Below are 22,222 nucleotides of genomic sequence, written 5' to 3'. Positions count from 1 at the left end.
TTTAATCCCAGCACTAGGAAGCAGAGGTAGGAGGATCACCATGAGTTCGACACCACCCTGAGACTACACAGTGAATTCCAGGTCAGCCTGAGCTAAAGTGAGACCCTCCCTACCTCGAAAAACCAAAAATAAATAAATAAATAATAATAATAAAGACCAGACGTGGTGGTACACACTTTTAATCCCAGTACTTGGGAGACAGAGATAGGAGGATCACCATGAGTTCAAGGCCACCCTGAGATTACATAGTGAATGACAAGTCAAACCCAAACTAACAATAATAAATATTTTTTTTTAAATTAGGGCTAAGAGGCAGGCGTGGTGGCGCACACCTTTATCCCAGCACTGAGAAGCAGAGGTAGGAGGATCTCCTTGAGTTTGAGGCCACCCTGAGACTACATAATGAATTCTAGGTAAGCCTGAGCTATAATGAGACCCTACCTCAAAAAAAAAAAAAACAACAAAAAAAAAAACTAGGGCTAAGCATGGTGGCACACGCCTTTAATACCAGCACTCAGGAGGCAGAGGTAGGAAGGAGGACTTCAGCCAATTCGAGACCACTCTGAGACTACACAGTAAATTCCAGGTCAGCCTGGGCTAGGCTAGAGAAAAACCCTACCTCAAAAAAAAAAGAAAACAAAAAAAGAAAGAAAGAAAAAAACTGTGGGAAAATGTAACTAGACAATTTGTTAGGACTCAACTAAAAAAAAACAAACAATTCATGTGGTATATCATCCTTTTTATAATCAGTGTTCCTACATGGGGAAAACACACTACTTGCATGTAAACAGTAATTTAATATTTAACATTAATGTGTGGCAAAACAGAAAACAGCTAGCATGAGGTACAAAATGACTTTTCAATAAAAAGTAAGTTTTGCAGTAAAAAAAAAAAAAAAAACAAAAAAAAAACTAGGGCTGGAGAGATTGCTCAATGGTTAAAGTGCTTGCCTGCAAAGCCTAACGACCTGGGTTCAATTCCCCAGTGCCTATGTAAAGCCAAAGGCACAAAGTGTCACATGTGTCTGGAGTTTGTTTGCTGCAGCTGGAGGCCCTGGTGTGTCCATTCTCTGTCTCTCTTCTATCTCTCTCTGCTTGAAAATGAATACAAATTAAGAAAAATAGAAATTTATTTTAAAAGTTATAATAAAACCAAAAAAAAAAAAAAAACCAAACTAAAAAGAAATGAGCCAGGTATGGCAGTGCACGCCTTTAATCCCAGCACTCAGAGGCAAAAATGCAGGAAGACTTCTGTGAGTTTGAGGTCAGCATAGAGTGAAACCCTACCTGGACAAAACAAAAACAAAAGTCTTGTGATTCCACAATTTGAGAGGTAGAGGAATGAGGATCAGGAGTTCAAGGCCAGCCTAAGCCACATGAGAGAGATCCTCTGCCAAATAAAGAAACAGAAAGAGGAAGACAGGAGGAAAGGAGGGAGGGGCTCAAATGAGTGCAGGGATGCAAGGAATGTTTGACATACTCCCACTCCTAGAGGCTAAGATAAGGGAAACCAGGGAAGAAAAAATTGAGAAAGTAGGGTCCAAGGGTAGAAGAGCCAAAGGAGTGGCACCCTGGAACCCACTGAAGCTAGGCTACAACAAAGTACGTCATAGCTAGGAGAGGAAAAAAAGGAAACAAGGAAAAAAGTCAGCAGAGAAGGGATCAAGGAATCTTGGTAGAGTTCTCTAAACTTCTCTTTCCCACTCTGCACATAATACTGTGTTTCTCTTAATCCTGGCAAGATCCAGCATTGCCCAATGGCTATATATAAGGTTTCTGTTTAAGACAGCTGTATCCATGTTTCAACAAAACAAAACCAAAAATCAATCGTCTTAATCTGGAGAAAACACACACTTTACCCAGTGAATAAAGCTTTGTATGGTTAAAGTTGTTGTCTCTCAGAAACAAAAGTTTCAACATCTTCTGTGTGCTCAATAGATGGGATCAGAGAAATGGGCTAGTTACATCTATTTATTTTCTTCTACATAAAAGAGCAATTATCCTAAAACTCCCTTCCCTCCTTTATACCTCAAATACCCAAGCCATCTAAACAAAGACAGACATATGTCTTTTAAAACAGCAGAAAGGCTAGAGAGATGGTTCAGCCACTGAAGGCACTTGTTTTCAGAGCCTGATGGCCTGGATTTGATTCCCCAGTACCACTTAAAGGAAAATGCACAAAGCAACGCATATATCTGGAGTCTGTTTGAAGTAGCAGGAGACCTTGGCATGCACATAGTGGCAAGTGTAAATATAATGCCAGCACTCTGAAGTATGAAGTAGAACTTTTTTTTTTTTTTTTTGCCAAAGTTACAACCCTATCTGACCTGAAATTCACTATATAGTCTCATGGTGGCCTTGAACTCACAGTGATCCTCCTACTTCTGCTTCTCAAATGCTGGGGTTAAAAGTGTATGCCACCATGCCCAGCTTTGAAGTAGAATTTTCAGTTCAGAGCCAAAGTGGGCAAAATAGCATCCAGTTGGGTGTGTACTACATACTGAGACTATGTCTCAAAAAATATAAAACAACATAGTGCAGTGTGGTGGTGCATGCCTTTAATCCCAGCAGTCAAGAGGCAGAGGTAGGAGGATCACTGTGAGTTCAAGACCACCCTGAGACTACATAGTGAATTCTGGGTCAGCCTGGGCTACAGTGAGACCTCAGAAAACCAAAAATTAAACAAAATAAAAAATTCTAAAAGCAAAACACAATTGGATCCCAGATTTAAAAATTGGATGACAAACCCAATTAATAAAACTAAATAGAGAGTTCTCAAAAGAAGAAATACAGATGGCATATAAACATCTAAAAAAATGCTCTACATCCCTTGTTATCAGAGAAATGCAGATTAAAACTATGTTGAGATTCCATCTCACTCCTGTCATATTGGCTACCATCATGAAAACAAATGACCATAAATGCTGGCAAGGATGCAGAAAAAGAGGAGACCTTCTACACTGCTGGTGAGAATGCAATCTGGTCCAACCATTGTGATTCCTGAGTAAGCTAAAAATAGACCTACCATACAACCCAGCTATAGCACTCCTAGGCATATATCCTAAGGATCATTTCACTACCTTAGAGATACTTGCTCAACCATGTTTACTGCCACTCTATTCACAATAGCTAGGAAATGGAACCAGCCTAGATGTCCCTCAACTGATGAGTGGATACTGAAGATATGTCACATTTATACAATGGAGTTCTACTCAGCAGTAAATAAAAATGAAGTTATGAAATTTGTAGGAAAACGGATGGATCTGGAAAGGATTATACTATGTGAGGTAACCCAGGCCCAGAAAGTCAAATGGCACATGTTCTCTCTCATATGTGGATCCTTGCTACACATGAACTGGACTTCTGTGTGAGTAGGAAGAAAACTCAGTAAGCTGGAAAGGAGATATAAAGGGAATAGAAAGGAAGGGAGAGGGGAACTTAATAGGATGGTATTGTATATATGTACATAGAAGAACAAATTAATGGGGGTGAAAAGCCCCAAGTGAGGTTAGGGGAAGAGAATGAGTAAAGGAAAGGATGGAAGGCTAATAAAAATCTAAGAGGATATAAATAAGTCATTTGAAAACCTACTTTTTTGGACACTCAGGAGCCATAGATTGTTACTAGAAAATTTTCAGTGCCAGTGTTGCAGTCAGGTTCAGCATTGCTGGTAGAAATCACTCAACCAAGAACAGCTTCTGGTAAAAAAAAAAAAAAAAAAAAAGTTTTTTTTTGGCTTACAGGCTCAAGGGGGAAGATCCATGATGGCAGGGAAAACAATGGCATGTGGACATCACCCCCTGGCCAACATATGGTGGACAACAAGGACAGGAAAGCATGCCAAACACTGGCATAGAAAACTGGCTATAACACCCATAAGCCCACTCCCAACAATATACACCCTCCAGGAGGTATTAATTCCCAAATCACCATCAACTGGGAACTTAGCATTCAGAACACCTAAGTTTATGGAGGACACCTGAATCAAACCACCACATTACACCCCTGGCCCCCATAAACTGATAGCCATACATGATGTGGAATACAATGCATTCAGTCCAACTTTAAACATTCCCATAGTTTTTATCAATTCCAATGTTGTTCATACATCCCCATAGTCCAAGGTATTTAAACTGAGCCATAATACCAAAAAATAACCTCAAAAAACACATAATGGCACAGAATAAGCATTCATACTGGAAAAGATGGCATTGGGCATAAGAAATATTCAACCAAAACGAGATTTAAAACAACCAGGACAAACATCAAATTCTGTAGCTTCAAGTCCAACAACTCTAGCCAGTGACAAATCTCCACATTCGATAATTCTAACCAGCAACAAATCTCTGGCATTCCAATTCCACCCCTCCAACTAGGCTACTCACTGTCCTAGAAAATATCATTGGGGCCAGCATCTTTCTTTAGCAGCCATCTCATGGTCCTGGCATCTCCACTAGGTCTCCACTGCAACCCACAGTTCATCCTCATGTCTGCATGGGGTCTCCATGCAGGCATCCAGCAAGGCTGCTTCACACTGCCCATGACCATTTCCAAAACACAGGACCGTGGTCCAAACTCAATTACCCTCTCTTTCTTGTTTTTCTTATATTCCACAATACCAGGTAGAGTGCCAATTTGTTAATCCAGGGTGGGGGGGAATAAAGCAGCCGTTGAAGAACAGGACACTCCTTGAGCACTCAGGCCCCTTCAAAAGAGTCTACATTCTTCCTGTTGCCCCACTGCAGGTCAGCTGGCCCAATCTAAATGGTTGTAATCTCTCAAACAATTTGCAGGTGAATGGGCAGCAGTTTAGGCCCAAAGATTTCATTTTATCTGTGCCATATCCCTCTGCTCACACCAGTTCATTTCTATGCAAGCAACCCTGCACAACTTATCAGGACATAGGCATAACAGCAAGCTTCTCACAAACTGCTAGCCCAGTCTAAGCAAAGCTCTTTCTCTCCCTCATAAGCCAAACCACAGTCCATAGTTCTTACTGTATTCAGGTCTTTTAACTCTGACCGGAATAGTCCATCAAGCTGTACTTACAGCACTGCAAGGTACCTCTCAGGCCAAGGATTCAAATCCTTCCACATTCCTCTTGAAAATCAGTTCCAAAAGGCCAAAGCCACACATTCAGATGACTAACAGCAACCTCACTCTTGGTACCACTTTACTGTTGTTGCAATCAGGTTTACATTGCTGGTAGAAATCACCAAACCAAGAGCAGCTTCTGGGAAAAAGAGTTTTATTTTGGCTTACAGGTTCAAGGGGGAAGCTCCATGATGGTGGGGAAAACGATGGCATGAGCAGAGGGTGGACATAACCCCCTGGCCAACATAAAGTGGACAACAAGGACAGGAGAGTGTGCCAAACACTGGCATGGGAAAACTTGCTATAACACCCATACATACACTCCCAACAATATTTTGCCTCCAGGAGGCATAATTCCCAAATCTCCATCTACTGAGAACCTAGCATTCAGAACACCTAAGTTTATGGGGGACACCTGAATCAAACCACCACAGCCAGGGATGGGATACCTTCCAGTGAGTTGTTAGCCAGAAAGGTCCCTGATGCCCCCAGAGCATTACAGGCCATTGCCAAGGCCCTTGGTTTCCTACCAGAAACAGATGGTAAGACCCTATTGCTGAAGACTCCACATACTTGGGCTACAAGGTCATTGAGAAATCCTGCATAAAGCTCCTACATGTAGACCAGCTGACAAAAAGTTGGGAAAAGCCATGCTGCATGCAGTTCAATGGAAGAAAGAGAAATCACAAGTAAAGATATTCAACAGTGAACACTACAAGCCTTAGACTTGGCCCACCAGGACAAATGAGCCAATGGGTGCAATAGTGGCACATCTGTTATGGGGAAAACCAACTGCCCTCTAATTTGACTGGAGACCTGCTCCATGGGAGGGAATACATCCCTGATCCTGAAAACCTACAACAGGGGGGTAGTCATGAGCCCTAGGGGTGTAACACCTGCTGCTGTCTGACTAAATGTATATAATATGCTTATCAAACTGCCCAGTAAACACTTCTCTTAATGTTCATACCCATATATTAATGCTACTCTCACTTTGCTAGAGAACCTTCTCTTTCCATATGGCAGTGACCTTGGGATGACTCAGAAGGCATCATGGTGATGAGAAGTGACAGAGCAATGCTCAGCACTGCAATATCTCAATCACATCTTCCAAGGGTCAGGGTCCATTGTGAAAGAGGTGGTGGAAAGAATCTAAGAGCCAAAGGAAGGGTAGGACTCCTTACAATGTGCTCCTCCACACAAAAAATGAATGGCCCAGATATCCATGACCTCACAGTGCCTGACATTGCCCACACAAGGCCATCATAATAGGAGAAAAAGATCATGACATCAAAATAAAAGAGAGACTGATTGAGAGAGGGAGGGGATATGATGGAGAGTGGAGTTTCAAAGGGAAAAGTGGGGGGAGGGAGGGAATTACCATGGGATATTTTTTATAATCATGGAAGTTGTCAATAAAATAAATTTAAAAAAATAAAAATTGGATGACAGCTGGGATACACTATTATACTATCCTTCCTTTATTCTTTCCTTCCTTCTTTTTTTTTTTTTTTTTTTGGAGGGGGGAGCTCTAGGGGTAGGGTCTCATTCTGGCCCAGGCTAACCTGGAATTCACTGTGTAGTCTCGTGCTGGAGTCAAATTCATAGCACTCCTCCTACCTATGCCTCCCAAGTGCTAGGATTAAAGGTGTGTACCACCATGCATGGCCCTTTCTTCTTTCCTTGCTTCCCTGTCTCTTCCTGCCTTCTTTTCATTTATATATATATTTGAGGGGGCAGGAGTTCTGGTGATCCTGCTACCTCTGCCTCCTTAGTGTTGAGTAAAGTCATGCACCACCACACCTGACTAAACATTTTTATTTATTTTGAGAGAGACAGAGAGATAGACTCCAGTTGCATGTGTCACTTTGTGTTCCTGGCTTTACATGGGCACTAGGGAATTGAACTTGGTGTGGTGGTTAGATTCAGATGGCCCCCATAAACTTAGGTGTTCTGAATGCTAGGTCCCCAGCTGATGGTGATTTGGGAATCAATGCCTCCTGGAAGCACTGTATTATTGGGGGCAGGCTTATAGATATTATAGCCAGTTTCCTCTGTGAGTGTTTGGCACACTCTCCTACTGCTATTGTCCACCTGATGGTGGTGAAGAGATGATGTCCACCCTCTGCACATGCCATCATTTTCCCCTGCCATCATGAAACTCCCCTCCCCCCCACCCAGTCTATAGGGCAAAATAAATCTTTTTCCCACAAGCTGCTCTTAGTTGGGTGATTTCTGTCAGCAATGCGAACATGACTGCAACAGTAAAGTTGATTACTGGAGGAATGGGATTTCTGCTAGACACCTGACTGTATGGCTCTGGCCTTTTGGAACTGATTTTCAAGAGGAATGTGGATTTGAAACCTTGGGCTAAGAGATGCCTTGCAGTGCTGTAAGTACAGCTTGGTGGACCATTCTTGTCAGAGTTGGAAAACCTGAATGCAATTAAGAACTATGGACTGTGAAGTTTGGCTTGTGAGGATGAGAAAGAGCTTTGCCTGGACTGGGCTAGAAGCAATTTGTGTGATAGGCTTGCTGTTATGCCCGTGTCCTGAGAACTTGTGCAGAGTTGCTTTGTATAGAAATGGACATATATGAGCAGAGGGATGTGGCACAGAAAAAAATGACATCTTTGGGCCAAAACTGCTACCTGTTCAGCTGCAATTGTATAAGAGATTACAATCATTGAGATTGGGCCAGCTGACCTGCATTGTGGCCACAGGAAGAATGTGGTCTTTTGAAGGGGCCTGAATGCTGAAGGTGTCCTATTCTTCAAAGTCTGCTTTACCCTCCCCTGGATTAACAAATTAGCACCACACCTGGTATTACAGAATATAAGAAATTCAGGAAAGAGAGGGTCATTGAATTTGCAGCACAGTCTTGGGTTTTGGAAACACCCATGAGCACTGTGAAGCAGGTTTGCTGGATGCCTGCATGAAGACCCGATGAAGCCTTGAGGATGGACCATGGGTTGCAGCAGAGACCCAGTGAAGATGCCAGGACCACAAGATGGCTTCTAAGGAGAGCTGCCGGCCCAGATGAAGTTTTCCAGGACTGTGAGTAGCCTAGCTAGAGGGACAGAATTGGAACTCCAGAGACTTGCTGGCTACAATGCTCAGACTTGGAGACTTGTCACTGGCTAGAGTTGCTGGACTTGGAACTACAGAGTTTAATGTTTGCCCTCTTTAGATCTTGTACTGGTTGAATATTTCTTTGCTATGCCTAGTGCCATCTTTTGCAATATGAGTGCTTAATTCTGTACCATTATGGGTTTTGGGGGGATTTTTTGGTATCATGGCTCAGTTAAAAGACCCTGGATTATGAGGATGTTGGAACATTAGGATTGGTTAAAAAAAAAAAAAAAAAGGAGACTTTTAAAGTTGGACTGAATACATTGCATTTCACATCATATATGGTTATAAGTTTATGGGGGCCTAGAGCAGAATGAGATGGTTTGGTTCAGGTGTCCCCATAAACTTAGGTGTTCTTAATGCTAGGCCCCAGCAGATGGGAGATTTGGGAATTAATGTCTCCTGGACGCAGTGTATTGTTGGGGGTGGGCTTATTACAGCCAGTTTCCCCTTGCCTGTGTTTGGCACAGTCTCCTGTTGCTATTGTCCACCTGATGTTGGTGAGAAAGTAATGTCTACCTTCTGCTCATGCCATCATTTTATCCTGCCACCATGGAGTTTCCCCTCATGTCTGTAACAAAAATAAACCCTTTTTCCTACAAGCTGCTCTTGGTCAGGTGATTTCTGCCAGCGATGCGAACCTGACTGCAACACTTGGCAAGCAAGTACCTTTAACCCCTGAGTCATCTCCCCAGCCTTTTCTTCATCTTTGTTTTCAAGGTAGGGACTTGCTGTAGCCCGGGCTGACCTGAAATTCACTGTGTAGTCTTAGGATGCCCTTGAACTCACAGTGATCCTCCCACCTCTGCCTCTGTGCTGGAATTAAAAGTGTGTGCCACCACACCTGGCCTCTTCGGCTTTTTAAAGATAAGTCTTATTATGTTACCTAGGCTGATCTCCAACTCCTGGGCTCAAATCTCCCAACTGAATAGGACCACCAGCACACACTACTGTGCCCTACTACACCTTCCTTCTTTATTGGACATTGGATTATTAATCATTTACTCATTCAAAAGCTATGCATTTTCTTCTTAGAATTTCTAAACAGGAGCTGGATATGGTAGTACACATTTGTAATCCCACTCTCAGGAGGTTGAGGCAGGACTTCTATAAGTCCAGCCTGGGCTAGAGACTGCCTCAGAAACAAGGTTCCTTAGCATGGCTCTGTGGGTTAAGTGCACTTGCTATGCAATGCAAGCATGAGGTCCTGGGACCATCCCCAGCAACCATGTAAAAGGCCAGGCATGTCTGTAAGTCTGGCATTACGGGAAATATAGACAGGAGGTCCCTGGTCAGCCAGTCTAACCACAAACATGGGGAGCTCCAGGTTCACTGAGACAGTCATCAGGGAGATAAGGTGGAGGCACAGTTGAATACACCTAACATCTTCCTCTGGCCTCTACCTGTATGTGCTCCTGCTGCATGCATCTTCACACACATGTGCAGATATCACATGCACACATACAAAAAAATTCCTCTCAAGAGGGCTGGGGAGATTGCTCAGTGGTTAAGGTGCTTGTGTGCAGAGCCTAATGACCTAGGCTGGATTCCCTAGTACCCACATAAAGCCAGAAGCACAAAGTAGGGCATGCATTTGAAGTTTATAACCGCTGGAGGTCCTGCTTTGCCCATTCTGTCTCTCTCTTTCTCTCTCTCTGCTTGTAAATAAATAAAAATATTTTTTCAAAACATTTCTGGGCATGGTTAGTGCATGCCTTTCATCTCAGTACTTGGGAGGCAGAGGTAGGAAAATTGCTGAGTTCAAGGCCAGTCTGAGACTACATAGTGAATTCCAGGTCAGCCCACCACAAAAATAAATAAATAAATAAATAAATAAATAAATAAATAAATAAATAAATAAAACCCAGGCTGGAGAGATTGCTTAGTGGTTAAGGCACTTGCCTTCTAAGCCTAAGAACTCAGGTTTGATTCCCCAGTATCCACGTAAGCCAGATACACCAAGGTGGTACATGCATCTGAAGTTCATTTGCAGTGACCAGAGGTCCTGGCATGCCCATGCATTCTCTCTCTCTCTTAAAATAAATAATTAAATATTAAAATACAAGTAAATAAAAATAAAACTTAGGGCTGGAGGGATGGCTTAGCAGTTAAGGCTAAGGACCCAGGTTCGATTCCCCAGGACCCACATTAGCCAGATGTACAAGGGGGAGCATGTGTCTGGAGTTCATTTGCAGTGGCTGAAGGCCCTGGCACTCCCATTCATATTCTCTCTCCCTCCCTCCCCCCCCCCTCTCTCTCTGTGTCAAATAAATAAATAGAAATAAAACATTTTAAAAAAAAAGAATAAAACCTGGCTGGGTGACCCTGCTGGCACTCTAAGCTGCTGAAAAATGAGGTATCGGCTCTTCATTTGCTTTTTTTGTTTGTTTGTTGGGGATAAAAAAGACTTTCTCGTGCTACTGTAAATCACCCTTCCCTCATCTGTGATCTGTAACTAAACAAAATAAACTTGTTGCTGCTTTGCAAATCTGGGGTGAAAATATAAATAAATAAATCCCTCTCTAGTAAAAAGCACAATTTCATTTTTTGTTGTTGTTGAAACTGGGTCTCATGTAGCTCAGGCCAGCCTCAAACTCACTATGCAATCAAAGATGACTTTGAACTTCTAATACTCCTGCCTACACTTTCAGAGTGCTAGAATTACAGGTATGTGCAACCATACTTGGTTTTATATGATGAACCCAAGGCTTCATGCCTTGAGTTTCAGTCAACTTTTAGTTGCTGTCAGAAAACACCCAAGAACAGTTTATGGGAGGAAAGAGTTTATTTTGTCTTATAAACTCAAGGGGAAGCTCCATGATGGCAGGGAAAATGATGGCATGAGCAGAGGGCAGACATTACCTCCTGGCCAACATCAGGTGGACAACAGTAACAGGAGTATGTGTCAAACACTGGCAAGGGGAAGCTGGCTTTAACACTCCTAAGTCTGCCCCCAGTAATACACTGTCTCCAGAAGGATCCAGTTCCCAAACTGGCACCAGGTAGGGACCTAGCATACAGAACACATAAGTTTATTGGGGACATCTGAATCAAACCACACTAGGCAAGAACTCTACCAAACTAAGCTATAGCCGTAGCTCCAGGCAAGTGTAATTCCTAATGTCTTCTTCATTTTGTAAGAAGTACTGCTTCAAAATCAAGATTACCACTCTGTGTTCTGACAATGATAGTAAAGTCTCACTAATACCCACTGCTGAAAGAGCAGAAAAATAACCACTAAAAATTGAATAATGCAAGCATCCTTCATACCTTCCTGAAATGGTTTCAACTTCAGAATTACTATGCTTCTCTGTCTTGACCCTAGTCTGGAATATTCTTCCTTGCTGCCAACCTCACATCCAGGACTCTGGGTATCATTTTATTTAGACCTCAGACCCCTTCCAAGGCTAAATAAATTCAGGCTCTTCTGTGCCCTCTGCTAACTCAAACCCTAAGACTTAAAACACTATTCAGTGTCACTATTTGTCTCCTCTAGACCATAAGCAGCTGAAAAGCCAAGGACATGATCTCATTCTTTTTGTTTCATCCACACAGGTTCTTGCTGTGCATCCCTGCATAGCCCCAAACTGACAGCAATCTTTTCCTTAGCCTCCCAAGTGCTACGATTGCATGTGCCACCACTTGGCTTCATTCTTTCTTAGATCCTTACTGTCTACAATTTACCAAGGGAGCAATCAATAATTATTAGAAATGGGGAGATAGGTACCTCAGTCACTAAAGTCTTCTTAAAAACATATTTTATTTATTTACAAAGAGAGAGAGGAAGAGCATGCCAGAGCCTCTTGGCACTACAAACACACTCCAGATTCATGCACCGCTCTTGTATATCTGGCTTTACATGAGTACTGGGGATTTGAACCCATGCTGAACCCAGAATGGTAGGTTTTGCAAACAAGTGCCTTTAAATGCTGAGCTATCCTCTAACCCCAAGTGTTTAAGTATGAAGACCTGAGTTTCATCCCTAGAACATATAATAATAATAAAAAAAAATCTAGCAGTGACATGTGCTTGTAATCCTAGCACTGGGGAAGTGGAAACAAGCAGATCTCTGAAATTCACTGGCCAGCCAAATTATCCTAATTAGACACAATCTATGCCAGTGAAATCTCATCCCAAGAAAAGTGGATGGGAAGCCTTGCGTCATGGCGCAACCTTTAATCCCAGCACTCAGGCAGTAGACATAGGAGGATAGCAGTGAGTTAGAGGTCAGCCTGAGACAACATAGTGAATTCCAGGTCAGTCTGAGCTAGAGTGAGACTCTACCTCCTGGGGGGTGGGGGGAGCCAGGCGTGGTGGCACATTCTTAACTGCTAAGCCATCTCTCCAGCCCAATGTGGTGGCACACTCTTTAATCCCAGAACTTGGGAGGCAGAGGTAGGAGGCTTGCCATGAGTTCAAGGTCACCCTGAGACTACAGAGTAAATTCCAGGTCAGCCTGAGCTAGAGTGAAACCCTACCTCAGAAAATAAAACAAACAAACAAACAAAAAAGATTGAAGCACATTCTACCTACTATTAACTCAGAAGTCATCATGCCAGCTCTCTTTGATGCCTATACTTATCAAAAGGGAAGGATGGGACACTAAGTTATTCTCTTTATCTTCCTCCTATTAACCCTGTTTTTCCTCTTGTTAAATATAATTTTATTTTCTGGGCATGGTGGTACACACCTTTAATACCTGGGAGGCAGAGGTAGGAGAATTGCTTTGAGTTTAATGCCAGCCTGAGACTACATCATGAATTCCAGGTCAGTATGGGCTTGAACAAGACCCTACATTGGAAACACACAAACATAAACATACATACACACACATATATATATATATATATATATATATATGTTTATGTTTATATATGTAAATATATATATATAAATATACACACACACACACACACACACACATATATATTTGCAAGCAGAGAGAATGAAAGAGAGAGAGAATAGGCACATCAGGGCCTCTTGCTGTTGCAAACAAACTCCAGATGCATGCACCACTTTGTGCATCTGGCTTAAGTGATACTGAAGTGAAGCCTGAGGCCCAAGCTACTACTGAGTCATCTCTCTGGCCCTTTATTTTTATTTTGTAATTTTTTGTTGTTTGTTTTGCGGCAAGCCCCACAGACTGGCCTTTTTTTTTTTTTTTTTTTTTTTTTAATACCAGAAAGCAAGAACAAGAATGAGAGAGAGAATTGGCATGCCAGAGCCTCCAACTACTGCAATCAAACTCCAAACACGTGTGCCCCCTTGTGCACTTGTGTCACTTTGTGTACCTGGTTTACATGGGACCTGGAGGGTCAAGCATGAGTCCTTAAGCTTTGCAGAGAAGCATCTTAACTGCTAAGCCATCTCTCTAGCCCTTTGCAAATTTCTATTTATTTATTCGCATGTGTAAATGTATGTGTATGTGTGCAGTAGGTAGGGAGAGCATGCCACTGTTTGCTGAAATTGCAAGTGAATGGTAAATGTATGTGCCACTTTTTGCATCTGGCTTTACATGGGTATGTGGGGAGTCAAACCTGGACCAGCACGCTTTGTAAGCAAGAACATTTAACTGATGAGCTCTTTTCCCAGCCCCTCCAATACTGTATTTTTTCTACCTTTTTATCTGTTTGTTTGTTTTTAAATATATTTTATTTATTTGAGAGAGAGTGCGCACACCAGGGCCTCCAGCCACTGCAAACTTCAGATGCATGTGCCCCATTGTGCATCTGGCTTATGTGGGTCCTAAAGAATCGAACTGGGATCCTTTGGCTTTGTAGGCAACTGCCTTAACCACTAAGCCTCTCTCCAGCCCTTCTTTTGTTGTTGTTTTGTTTTCCCAGGTAAAGTTTCACTCTAGTTCAGGCTAACCTGAAATTCACTATGCAGTCTCAGGGTAGCCTGGAACTCACAGTGATCCTCCTACCTCTGCCTCCCAAGTGCTGGGATTAAAGCTGTGTGCCACCACACCCAGCCCCTCTACCTTTAAAAAATTTTTTTTAATTTATTTGCATGCATGGGCTGGAGAGATGGCATAGCGGTTAAGCGCTTGCCTGTGAAGCCTAAGGACCCCGGTTCGAGGCTCGGTTCCCCAGGTCCCACGTTAGCCAGATGCACAAGGGGGCGCATGTGTCTGGAGTTCGTTTGCAGAGGCTGGAAGCCCTGGCGCGCCCATTCTCTCTCTCTCCCTCTATCTGTCTTTCTCTCTGTGTCTGTCGCTCTCAAATAAAAAAATAAAATAGGGCTGGAGAGATGGCTTAGCGGTTAAGAGCTTGCCTGTGAAGCCTAAGGACCCCGGTTCGAGGCTCGATTCCCCAGGCCCCACGTTAGCCAGATGCACAAGGGGGCGCACGCGTCTGGAGTTCGTTTGCAGTGGCTGGAAGCCCTGGCGCGCCCGTTCTCTCTCTCTCCCTCTATCTGTCTTTCTCTCTGTGTCTGTCGCTCTCAAATAAATAAATAAAAAATTTAAAAAAAAATAAAAATAAAATAAAATAAAAATAATAATAAAAATAAATTTATTTGCATGCAAACATGCATGCATGCAGGGTCCCTTGTCAGCACAAACACCAGACGCATGTTCTACTTGAACACCAGACAAATATACCACATCTTGTGTCTGGTTTTACACTGATCCTGGGGAAATGAACCCAGACTGGTAGGCTTTTCAAGCAAACACCTTTAATCACTGAGCCACCTCTATCTTATTATTTTAGGTCTTTCTTTTTCTTATTTCTCTTCCTGACTTTCTACCTTTTGTATTTGCGTTCTGGTCTCATTTTTCACTTGAACATCCCTCTGTCCTCCCTTTCACATTCCTTACTCAGGCAAAGATATCAAGGGAGATTCATGAGCATTGCTTTACTCAAAGGACAGAAACTGAACCAAAGATGTCATTGTTTCCTAGTAATTTTTTTTTTATTTTGATGTACCTTTAATCCATTTTGAGTTCATGTTTACATATGCTATGGGGTAGGGGCCCAATTACATCCTTTTCTCAGGGGCTAGCTAATTGCTAATTGTTCAAATACCATTTGTTAAAAGACTACTCAGAATCGATGTTTTAGGGTGGGTTTTTTGTTGTTGTTGTTGTTTTGTTTCTTGTTTTGGTTTTCCGAGGTAGGGTCTCACTTTAGCTCAAGCTCACCTAGAATTCACTATGTAGTCTTCGGGTGGCTTTGAACTCATGGCAATCCTCCTGAGTGCTGGGGTTAAAGGCATGCACCACCATGCCTGGCTTTTCTTGGTAATTTTTGCCTATGTCAACTTATCTCTTGTATATCTCAGAGAAAGAAGAAGTGATTTCCTAACAGCAATGCAGGGCCACTGACACATGAGGCTCAAGTGCTGTCATATACAAAGAAGGTAAGATATTTTTCTAGTTTGTAAGGGCCTGTAATATAATAAGGAAAAGGCTCTCTTTTGGCAATGCTGAGGATTAACACCCAGAACCATGGACATACTAGGCAAGTACCCCACCACTAAGCTATAGCTCCAAGGCTGTTATTATTTTAAACAAGAGAAAGAGGCCTTTAATCCCATCACTCAGGAGGCAGAGGTAGAAGGATCACTGTAAATTTAAGTGAATTCCAGATCAGCCTGGGCTAGAGGGAGACCCTTCCTCAAAAAAACAAAAAGAAAGAAAGAGAGAAACGGGGCTGGGAAGATAGCTCAGTGGATAAAACACTTGCCACACAAGCATGTTCAAATCCCTAGCACCCAGGTAAAAGCTAGATGCTAGTTGGGTGTGGTGGCTCATGTCTTTAATCTCAGCACTTGGGATGTTAAGGTAACCTGGAGTTACAGACTGAGTGCCTGGTCAGGGGGAGGGAAGAAAAAGAAAAGGCTGGATGCTATATTGGAATCCCTGTATATCTACAGCAGGAAAAGAGGTAGAGACAGAATTTCCTAGAAGTCTGCAGGATAGCTAGCCTGATGAATACAGCAGTGAAAAACAGTGAGAGACCCTGCCTCAAACAAGGGAGAATATGAGGAACCACACACACACACACATCTACACATGAGCCAAAAAATAGAAAGATAAAGAGGGAGGTAGACATGGTGGTACCCATCTCTATTGCACTTGGGATGCTGAGGCAAACTTAAAGGCAGCCTGGCCTCTAAAAAGGAAACAAGAGGCCTGGAGAGATGGATCAGCATTTAAGGTATTTGTTGCAAAGCCTGACAGCACAGGTTCAATTCCCCAGGACCCAGGTAAAACCAGATGCACAAAGTGGTATATGCATCTGGAGTTTACAGTGACAAGAGGTACTGGCATACCCATTATCTCTCTCTGTCCTGTTTCTTTCTTTCTGTCTCAGCTTGCAAATAAATAAATAAAATATTTAAAGAAAGAGAGACAAGGAGGGAGGAAAGAAGGAAGGAAGAAGGAAACAAAACAGAACAAAACAATTCTGTAGAAATGGTTGTATTAGATGTTCTCTATCATTTAATAATGTACTTGTGGACTAAAAGATATAAGTGCTGTATAAAGTCAGCCAATTATGTTATTAGCATATCTGCCTTTATTGTATTTCTCATTAGCCTAAATAGAAGGGCCTTGATTTTTTTTAAAGCATTTGAATGCACTTGTTTGGTATTGTATTTATTCAATAAAGTGCTTAATTAGTGCTTAAAAAAAAAAAAACAAACAGAACAAAACAAGAGAGCCAGGCCCTTTAATCCCAACACTTGAGAGGCAGGGGTAGGAAGATCACTGTGAGTTCAAGACCATCCTCAGACTACATAATCAGTTCCAGGTCAGTTTGGGCTAGAGTGATACCCTGCCTCAAAAAATTTAAAAAAAAAAGACAGGCATGGTGGTGCATGTCTTTAATCCCAATACTCAGGAGGCAGAGGTAGGAGGATTGCCATGAGTTTGAGGCCACCCTGAGACTATTTGGTGAATTCCAAGTCACCCTGAGCTAGAGTAAGATGCTACCTCAAAAAAACAAGGAGGAGGAGGAAGAAGAGGAGAAAGAAAAGAAGGAGAAGGAAGAAGGAAGAGGAAGAAGAAGGAGAAGGAAGAAGATGAAGAGGAAGAAGAAGAAGGAGAAAAAGAAAAGGGCTGGAAAGATTGCTTAGTGGTTAAGGCACTTGCCTGTAAAGCCAAGGGGACAGGCTCAATTCCCCAGTACCCACATAAACCCAGATACACAAGGTGGAGCATGTATCTGTAGTTTGTTTGCAGCAGCTGGAGGAGGCATGCCTATTCTATCTGCCTCTTTTTCTCCTTTCTCGCTCTCAAATAAATAAATAAATAAAATTTAAGAAAATAAGAAAGCACACACCTTTAACCCTAGCACTCGGGAAGCAGGGGTAGGAGAATGGCTGTGAGTTCTTTGAGGCCACTTGAGATTACACAGTGAATTCCAGGGCTAGAGTGAGACCCTCCCTTAAAAAAAAAAATTACATTTAGAAAAAAAAAAAGCTGGGCATGGTGGCACCTTTAATCTCAGCACTCTTGGAAGGCAGAAGTAGGAGTACTGCTATGAGTTCGAGGCCAAGTTAAAACAACTACAGAGTGAATTCCAAATCAGCCTGGGCTAGAGTGAGACCCTACCTCGAACATTTAAAAAAAAAAAAAAAAAAGTTTGTTTTTTTTTTTTTTCCCCAGAGGATCTCACTCTAGCCCAGGCTGACCTGGAATTAACTATGTAGTCTCAGGGTGGCCTTGAACTCACTGCCGTCCTCCTACCTCTGCCTCCCGAGTGCTGGGATTAAAGGCATGCACCACCACGCCCAGCTAAACAACTTCTTTTTAAGCAAACAGAAAATGAAAGAAAGGAAGGGAGGAGAAAGGGAGGAAGTAAGTCAAGAGCCCAAGGCAACTGAAATAAATGTTTGGGACAGAAAAACTGATCAACTGGAAGGACTTCTCAGATTACCGTAATGCTATAATAGACATCAAAGGAAGAGTCACAGGCATATACCAAGGAAAAAAACTATCTGCAACTAGGAGTCAAGAGACCTACCTCATGTCCTAACAAGATGTGTAAGCTTAAGCAAGTCATTTCTCATCCAGTAATTTTCAGGGTGGGTGTGGTGGCACATGCATCCACTCTTAGCACTCAGGGGGCAGAGCTAGTAAGACCACTGTGAGTTTGAGGCCACCCTGAGATTACATAGTAAATTCCAGGTCAGCCTGAGCTACCTACCTCAAAACAAAACTCAAAAACAAAAAAAAACAAAAAACAAAAAAAAAATTTCAGTATAAAGTATACAGTTGAGCAATAGAGAAGAGCACGCAAAGTTCTCCTATGGCCTCCTCAAGTATACATATTGCACACATAACTGCAGATACCAAACTCACATAAGTGTGAAAATTCCAGACTAAAAAAAAAGTTTTGTTATGTATGTAAAGTTGTGTTATGTATGTATGTGTATAAGTCTGGGTCATCATGTAAAACTTATTATAATGGTTTGCTTTTGAAACTGTGAGAACCACTGTACTAGAACATAGAATACTGCTTAGGAGAGTGCTAGCACATACTAAGCACTTGATACTGTATTTATTGTTGTCATCACTGCTACCTATCCAGTACAGCTGTTTGCAGAGTTAAGTAAACTAATGTTAAACGGCCGAGTGTGGTGATGAACATCTTTAATTCTAGCACTTGAGAGGTTGAGGTAGGAGGATCGCTGTGAATTCAAGGTCAACCTGAGCTAGAGTTAGCCTAGGCTAGAGTGAGGCCTTACCTCAAAAAAAAAACAACAAATAAACATAATAATAATGTTAAGACACTTTAGAATGTTTGATATATGACATTAATGTACAGTCAAACAAATTTTTAAAAAACCCTCTATCTCTGACACCCACACAAGCAGAGTTGTTTAGGCACATATTTGTTACTTGCTCCCACTACCTGCTATAATGAAGAGTCCACAGACTGTGATTTATCTAACATTTGCTATTCTCTGTCCATATCTGCAGAGAAATGAAGGCTTGGCACCAGGTAAAATAACTTAAGTTTTTATCTGGTTGGAACAATGGGGTGGGAAAGCTGGCAATCCAGCACAGGAATAGCTAAAAGAAGTGAGTGAGTAGTACACATTGAGAACTTCTCACTCTCTCAGAGCTAAGTAGAATAAAAAGTGCCACAAATGAAGACAGACAGACAGATTATTTGAGATTTTGGGACAGGGCTGAATTGCTTCCAGCTCTCTGTCCTCAATCAGATGTTTCTTACAATATCTGAGGTCTGAAGAGATGGCTCAGCAGTTTAGCTTACTTGCAAAGTCTGACAGTCCAGGTTTGATTCCCCAGTACCCACATAAAGCCAGATGCACAAAGTAGCGCATGCATGTGGAGTTTTGTTTGCAGTGGCCTCTGCGTTGGCATGCCCATTCTCTCCCTCCCTCCCTCCCTCCCTCCTTCCTTCCCTCCCCCCCTTCTCTCTCTCTCTCTCTCTCTTTCCTTCTCTCTCTTCTCTCTCCCTCTCTAACCCTCTCCCTACTTACAAATAAATAAATATTTAAAGAATAATGTTGGGCATGGTGGCCTCCCAGCACTGGGGAGGCAAAAGTAGGAGGATTGCTGTGAGGTAGAGGTCAGTCTGAGACTATATAGTGAATTCCAGGTCAGCCTAGGCTAAAGCAAGATCCTACTCCCACCCCAACCCCCCCCCCCAAAAAAAAATCTGAGTTCATTCAACTGTCACTAAAACCAGGAAAACTAAGTTCTCAAACATACAAATAGGGGCTAACTACATAACAGTCACCTGAGGAATTCCTTGAAACGTCAAACTCATCTAGTACACTGAAAACAACATTAAAATCTAAAAATCAGTTGGACCTGGTGGCTCAAGCCTTTAATCCCAGCATTGGAGGATCGCCATAAGTTTGAGGCCACCCTAAGAATACATACTGAATTTTAGGTCAGCCTGGCCTAGAATGAAACCCTAACTTGAAAAACCTAAATAAATAAATAAATCTAAACATCTGGATTGGAGAGATGACGTAGTGGTTAAGGTTCTTGCTGGTAAAGCCAAAGGACCGAGGTTCAATTCCCAGTACCCACAACAAGGTAGCACATGCATCTGGAGTTCATCTGCAGTAGCTACAGGCCCTGGTGTGCCCATTCTCTCTCTCTCCTTATAAGTAATTTTTTTTTAAATTCTAAAATCCTGCCAGTAGTTATACATGCTGTAATTCCAGGCAGGAAGACCAATAGTTTAGACTAGCCTGAACTACACAAATGTCTCAGAAAGAAAGGACTGGGAGCTGGGAGTGGTGGCACAAGCCTTAAATCACTTGGCAGGCAGAAGAAGGAGGATCACCATGGGTTTGAGGGCACCCTCACACTACATAGTGAATTCCAGGTCAGCCTGGGCTTGAGGGAGACCCTACCTCAAAAAACCAACAATAAATAAATAAATAAATAAGTGAAGGGCAGGGATGTACGGATGTGCTCAGTGTTAAAGACACTGCCTGGCGGGCGGGAGAGATGGCTTAGCGGTTAAGCGCTTGCCTGTGAAGCCTAAGGACCCCGGTTCGAGGCTCGATTCCCCAGGCCCCACGTTAGCCAGATGCACAAGGGGGCACACGCGTCTGGAGTTCGTTTGCAGTGGCTGGAAGCCCTGGCGCGCCCATTCTCTCTCTCTCCCTCTGTCTTTCTCTCTGTGTCTGTCGCTCTCAAATAAATAAATAAAAAATGAACAACAACAACAAAAAAGACATTGCCTGGCAAGTACAAGGCCCTGTGTTTGATCCCCAGCAACACAAAAATAAATTCTAAAACCTTAATTTAAATAAAAACCTGCAAATCATGCTCACCAGTATGAAAATCAGAAGGTGTGGATTCTATCCCCGACACTGTGCATCCCTGAATCAGCCATTTCATCTTTCTAGGTCTAAGTGTCTTGTTCTGTTAAAAAAAAAAAAAAAAAGTGAGAGGAAAAAAAACTCTTATCGTGCCGGGCATGGTGGTGCATGCCTTTAATCCCAGCACTCGGAGGATCACTATGAATTCGAGGCCAGCCTGGAACTACATATTGAGGGAGAGGTCAGCCTGAGCTAGAGTGAGACCCTAACTCAAAAAAACAAAACAAACAAAAAAAAAAAAAAAAAAAAAAAAAAAAAAAAACACCTCACTTTAGGTGATCGTAGTAAAAACTAAAGACACTATGCAGCAAAGATTCTAGCATAATATCTCGCTCTGGCAAATCCATAGCAAACGTATCGACTATGAGTGGACCTCAGCTAGCGTGGTGGCGCAGTCCTTTAATTACAGCCTCAGAGGCAAAGGTAGGAGGATCGCCTTGAGTTCGAGACCACTCGGAGACGACAACGTAGTGTAATCCAGGTCAGCCTGGACTAGAGCGAGACCCTACTCAGGGTGGGCAGGCGGGCGGGGGGTGGACCTCAGTTGTGGGTAAACTGAGGCTCATGGGGCAGCTGGCTTGTGAATAGTTTTTATACACTTTTTTAAAAATCTTTGTAAAAGCCATGGTCTGAGCCGAGTGTGGTAGTGTAACCTTTAGTTGCAGCAGAGGAGGCTGAGGTGGGTTCCTGATGTTGGAGCAGACTAGGGCAGATCAGCCTGGACTAGTGATTCCCTGTGCGGGAGGCGGCTGTGCTAGGTGGTATAGAAAGCTGTGATTTCTAGGTGCTTCAGTACTTGGCATTAGAAGTCTTCGTGCTTCCCTTCCCCATTCACTGCTAAACTTTTCTTTTCTTTTCGAGGTAGGGTTTCACTCTAGCTCAGGCTGACCTGGAACTCACTAGGGTGGCCTTGAACTCAGGGGGGTCCTTCTACCTCTGCCTCCCAAGTGCTAAGATTCAAGACGTGCGCCACCACGCCCGGCCATTGCTACAACTTTTGTTACTTGGAAAGTATTGTGGCTCCATTTTAGTTATTCACAATTCCTTTCCAAATCAAGGACGTGGGGACCACTAAAGTTCTTCCACCCAGCTTTGAAGCAGCCTGCAGGTTCCTCCCGGAAGGGACACAAGGCTCGCGCTAACACAAAAAGCCGGAGCACGGAGGGACGCGTTCTGGAG

General features: G+C 42.7%; 1 long non-coding RNA gene across 1 annotated transcript in view; it reads right to left on the bottom strand.

Moving 5' to 3' along the window:
- Positions 1–22,121, bottom strand: part of LOC123461587 — a 37,762-nt gene extending 15,641 nt beyond the window's left edge. The window contains exons 1-2 of the long non-coding RNA XR_006637727.1: positions 21,309–22,121; positions 20,996–21,086 (exon numbers count right to left, since the gene is read on the bottom strand). This is a non-coding gene — a long non-coding RNA (uncharacterized LOC123461587). The remainder of the gene's footprint in view (positions 1–20,995; positions 21,087–21,308) is intronic.
- Between the last annotated feature and the right edge of the window lie 101 nt (positions 22,122–22,222).

Source organism: Jaculus jaculus, chromosome 6, assembly GCF_020740685.1.
Source record: "Jaculus jaculus isolate mJacJac1 chromosome 6, mJacJac1.mat.Y.cur, whole genome shotgun sequence".
NCBI lineage: Eukaryota > Metazoa > Chordata > Mammalia > Rodentia > Dipodidae > Jaculus > Jaculus jaculus.
Note: the sequence above shows the minus strand (reverse complement) of the source record. Positions and strands in the feature narration are given on the sequence as shown.